Below are 6076 nucleotides of genomic sequence, written 5' to 3' on the forward strand. Positions count from 1 at the left end.
CCACACACACTGACTTTCACAGGGGTGCAGTCCCACACGCACTGACTCTCACTGGGGTACAGTCCCACACACACTGACTCTCATTGGGGTACAGTCCCACACACACACTGACCCTCACTGGGGTACAGTCCCACACACACTGACTCTCACTGGGATACGGTCCCACACACACTGACTCTCACTGGGGTATGGTCCCACACACACACTGACTCTCACTGGGGTACAGTCCCACACACACACTGACTCTCACTAGGGTACAGTCCCACACACACTGACTCTCATTGGGGTACAGTCCCACACACACACTGACCCTCACTGGGGTACAGTCCCACACACACACTGACTCTCACTGGGGTACAGTCCCACACACACTGACTCTCACTGGGGTACAGTCCCACACACACTGACTCTCACTGGGATACGGTCCCACACACACTGACTCTCACTGGGGTATGGTCCCACACACAGACTGACTCTCACTGGGGTACAGTCCCACACACACACACTGACTCTCACTAGGGTACAGTCCCACACACACACACTGACTCTCACTGGGGTAGGGATCCCACACACACACACTGACTCTCACTGGGGTACAGACCCACACACACTGACTTTCACAGGGGTGCAGTCCCACACGCACTGACTCTCACTGGGGTACAGTCCCACACACACTGACTACTCTCACTGGGTACAGCCCCACACACACTGACTCACTGGGGTACAGTCCCAGTAACACTGACTCTCACTGGGTACAGCCCCACACACACTGACTCTCACTGGGGTACAGTCCCAGTAACACTGACTCTCACTTGGGTACAGTCCCACACACACAGACTGTCACTGGGGTACAGCCCCACACACACTGACTCTCACTGGAATACGGTCCCACACACACTGACTCTCACTGGGGTATGGTCCCACACACACACTGACTCTCACTGGGGTACAGTCCCAGTAACACTGACTCTCACTTGGGTACAGTCCCACACACACAGACTCTCACTGGGGTATGGTCCCACACACACACTGACTCTCACTGGGGTACAGTCCCACACACACACACTGACACTCACTAGGGTACAGTCCCACACACACACACTGACTCTCACTGGGGTACAGTCCCTCACACACACACTGACTCTCACTGGGGTACAGACCCACACACACTGACTCTCACTGGGGTACAGTCCCACACACACTGACTCTCACTGGGTATAGCCCCACACACACTGACTCTCACTGGGGTACAGTTCCACACACACACTGACACTCACTGGGGTACAGTCCCACACACACTGACTCTCACTGTGGTAGGGATCCCACACACACACACTGACTCTCACTGGGGTAGGGATCCCACACACACTGACTCTCACTGGGGTCCCGTCCCACACACACTGACTCTCACTGGGGTACAGTCCCACACACACTGACTCTCACTGGGGTACAGTCCCACACACACTGACACTTACTGGGGTACAGACCCACACACACTGACACTCACTGGGGTACAGTCCCACACACACACTGACTCTCACTGGGGTACAGTCCCACACACACTGACCTTCACCAGGGTACAGTCCCACACATGCTGACCCTCACTGGGGTACAGTCCCACACACACTGACTCTTACTGGGGTACAGTCCCACACACACTGACTCTCACTGCAGTACAGGCCCACACACGCTGACCCTCACTGGGGTACAGTCCCACACACACTGACTCTCACTGGGGTACAGTCCCAGTAACACTGACCTTCACTAGGGTACAGTTCCACACATGCTGACCTTCACTGGGGTAGGGATCCCACACACACACACACACACACACACACACACACACACACACACACACAGACTCTCACTGGGGTAGTGATCCCACACACACACTGACTCTCACTGGGGTACAGTCCCAAGCACACACTGTCTCTCATTGGGGTACAGTCCCACACACAGACTGAATCTCACTGGGGTACGGGATCCCACACACACACTGACTCTCACAAGGGTACAGTCCCACAAACACTGACACTCACTGGGGTACAGTCCCAGTAACACTGACCTTCACTAGGGTACAGTCCCACACACACTGACCCTCACTGGGGTAAGGATCCCACACACACACACACACACTCCCACTGGGGTAGGGATCCCACACACACACTGACTCTCACAGGGGTACAGTCCCACGCACACACTGTCTTTCGCTGGGGTACAGTCCCACACACACACTGACTCTCACTGGGATACGGGATCCCACACACACACTGACTCTCACAGGTGTACAGTCCCACACACACTGAATCTCACTGGGGTATAGTCCCACACACGCTGACTCACACTGGGGTACAGTCCCAGACACACTGACTCTCAATGGGGTAGAGTCCCAGTTACACTGACCCTCACTGGGGTACAGTCCCACACACACTGACTCTCACAGCGGTACAGTCCCACGCACACACTGGCTTTCGCTGGGGTACAGTCCCACACACACACTGACTCTCACAGGGGTACGGGATCCCACACACACACTGACTCTCACAGGTGTACAGTCCCACACACACTGAATCTCACTGGGGTACAGTCCCACACACACACTGACCTTCACTGGGTTACAGTCCCACACACACTGACTCTCACTGGGGTATAGTCCCACACACGCTGACTCACACTGGGGTACAGTCCCAGACACACTGACTCTCAATGGGGTAGAGTCCCAGTTACACTGACCCTCACTGGGGTACAGTCCCACACACACTGACTCTCACTGGGGTACAGTCCCACACACACTGACTCTCGCTGCCGTACAGTCCCACACACACTGACCCTCACTGGGGTACTGTTTAAGAATAAAATCATTAATAATAATTGCTGTAGTAGGTTTCTTTTCATCATTATGTCTGTTTGGCTGCTCGATACCAGCAGTTTCATGCTGCTTCTGTGCTGTGAAGCTGTTATCAGTGCAAAAAGATATTCTGACTCCTCTCGAATTGAGCATAATGGTGAACGTGCTCTATTGACTGTGTCACGTCTGTTACATCAGTCTTATGTCCCTGTGATTGGTTAACTGAATCAAACTGCCTGTTTGTTATAGAATATAGACTGAACCTCACCAGCCTGTGCTTCAGAGCACCAAAGATGTGGTTTTATGTTTGGACAGCAGTACGTGCCCTTACAACTACGCCATCAGATAGGCTCAATCACTGATAGTATTCCAAAGTGAAGGAGGTGGATGTCCAAAGTCTAAGGGATTATAAGGTTGTGAGGAACTGGCCTGAGAGAGGCCAGCAGTGATCTTGTCGAACGATTGGACAGGTTTGAGGAGCTACCCATCCTGCTTCTTATATCTTTTTTATACTTTTCCATTGCTTTCACCATGACAATGTCTCAGCCAATCAATGTCAACTTGCCAACCAATCAGCACACTGGTGCTGCATCGTACTTTGTCACTTTTGAGTTTGAGATGGTGAGAACAAGATCAGACCACATGCCTCTGTGCTCGTCAAGGTTCTTGTCTCGTGAACCTTCTTTACATTCTGTCTAGGGCATGTGTGTCCTTCTTTCGCTAAAGAGGCCATAGTTGCCCAGAAGACACTGGGCATAGTCTTACCAGTGTTCTGTAAATTGCAGTAAAAGTTTCCTCCAATACTCCAACTTCCTAATAATAAACCCGAACATGTCACTTACCTTCCCACTTACACTCTCATCTTAATGTCCTGTGATTCATATACAATGATACCCAAATCCCTCTGAATGAAATCATTCCAAAATCTGTATCCATTCAACAAATATTTGGCATCTTTAAAACTTTCATGCAAAAGGTGTAACTTCACAAATTCCCACATCATGCTCCATCTGTTGTACTCTTGTTGACCACGTACTCACCCTGTATAAATCCTTTGCACCCCTCTGTCTCCTCCTCACAACTTACTCTCCAATCTAACTTTACATGAAAAAACCTGATCACGTCACACACTTGGCTTTCTTCCACATCGAAAGAATATAAATGGCTGAGGCTGAATCGCTGGTGCCTGCAGCAGTCCAATGGGGACAACTAGCCAACATCAAAATGGCCCTTGTGTTCTGGCTCTGTATGTTCTGTCCATTGGCCAAACCCCATCAATGCTCCCTGAACCTTAACTTTGTGTAATAACCTCATCTGAGTATCCTATCGATACATGTTCAAAATCCAATATACTATATCTACTGTCACCCCCTTTATCAGTGGAGTCATAAAGCACAGAAAAAGGCATTTTGACCCATAGAGTCTGTACCAGTCAAAAACAACCAGGTAACTATTGCAATCCCATTTTCCAACACTTGGCCTGTAACCTTGTACTCTAAGGCATGGCAGGTGCACACCTAAACACTTTTTCAATGCTTTGAGGGTATCTGCCTCTCCCACCCTTACAGGTACAGAGTTCCAAATCCCACCACCCTCAGGGTGAAATGTTTTTCCTCACATCCCCCATTAATCACATCCTGCCCCTTCCCTTAAATCTATGCCCCTAGTCATTGAACCAAGGAGAAGTGTTTCTTCCCGTTTATCCTATCTATGCCCAACATAATTTTATATATTTCAATCATGTTACCTCTCAATCTCCACTGCTCTAAAGAAAACAACACCAGTCTGTCCAATCCCTCTTCTTAATTAAAACTCTCCAGCCCAGATAAACCTCTCCAGTGCTATCACTTCGCACCTATAATGTAGATTCTAGAACTGCAGACAATACTCTAGCTGTTATCTAACTGATGTTTTATAGAGTTCAAGCATAGCCTCCTTGTTCTTAAACTCTATCCCTTGGCTGATAAAGGTAAACATCCCATATGTCTTCCTAACCACTTTATCCACCTGTCCCCCTAATTTATGGGACCAGGGGACATGATCACTCAGGCTCCTCTGGTCCTCAGTGTTTTCCAGGCTCCTACGATTCATCAGGTGTTCCTTTGCCTTATTTGTTCTGTCAAGTGCATCATCTCACATTTATCCAATTAATTCCATGGATTTCAATTTTACTAGTTACATCCTTAATAAATACTGATTGCATTATGATTTTCAAATTGCTCTGTTACCATATCCTAATAATAGATTCTAGCATTTTACCTAGAAAGGATATTGGACCAACTGGACTATAGTCTCCCATTTTCTGTCTTGATCCTATCTTAAATAGCATGGTTATATTTACTATTGTTCCAGTACGTAACTGCACAAGAATTTGCTAAAGTCTGAAAGATCATAACCAATGCATCCACAATCTCTACATCACCTGTTTTCAAATTCCAGGATGTAGGTCACCGGGTCCAGGAGACTTAATGCCACTTAATCAATTGGTCCGGTAATATTTGTACTGACTTTTTTAAGCTCTTCATTTTCACTGTAGAGATTTGGTTCCCTGTTTTTTCTTGAACATTTTAATACCTTCTACCACAACAACATGATACTGCACAAAACAATTGCTTAATGTCTCTAACATTTATATTTTAAAATTTGATGTAAAATTTATACGAATTATGATCACTCTTCCCTAGAGACTCTTCTGCTGCAAAGCTATTAATTAACTTTCTCTTGCATAATATTGAATCCCAAATAACCTCGTCCATAGTTGATTCCTGGATACAATGACCTAGAAAGTATTGTGTGTTTATATTTCTTGAATTGTCTTCTACATTATTGTTACAAATTTTCTTTACTCAATCTATCTAAAAACTAAATCCTCCATGATCACTCAGATGCGCTCCAATTTCCTGATCAATATTCAGACCAACATTTTTATTACTGATATGTAAATAAGTCCAACCAATGTTTTATATCCTTTGCAGTGTCTTAGCTTCACCTAAGCTGATCCTAATTCTTTCCATTTTCAGAACTAAGATTGTCTTTCTTTCCTGTTTTTATTCCATCCTTTTTTATTGAGATCCCTACTCTTGTATTGTTTTCCATTTTGTCACTCTCTTCTGAAAATTACATGTATTGGAATATCTAGTTTATAAATTTGGTCACTTTGCAACCATGTCTGTTTGTCTTTTCCTCGTAGGTATAGCAACCCTCCCCCAGCCAACATTTCCTTATTTC

This window comes from Stegostoma tigrinum, chromosome 22 (genome assembly GCF_030684315.1).
Source record: "Stegostoma tigrinum isolate sSteTig4 chromosome 22, sSteTig4.hap1, whole genome shotgun sequence".
In the NCBI taxonomy this organism is placed as follows: domain Eukaryota; kingdom Metazoa; phylum Chordata; class Chondrichthyes; order Orectolobiformes; family Stegostomatidae; genus Stegostoma; species Stegostoma tigrinum.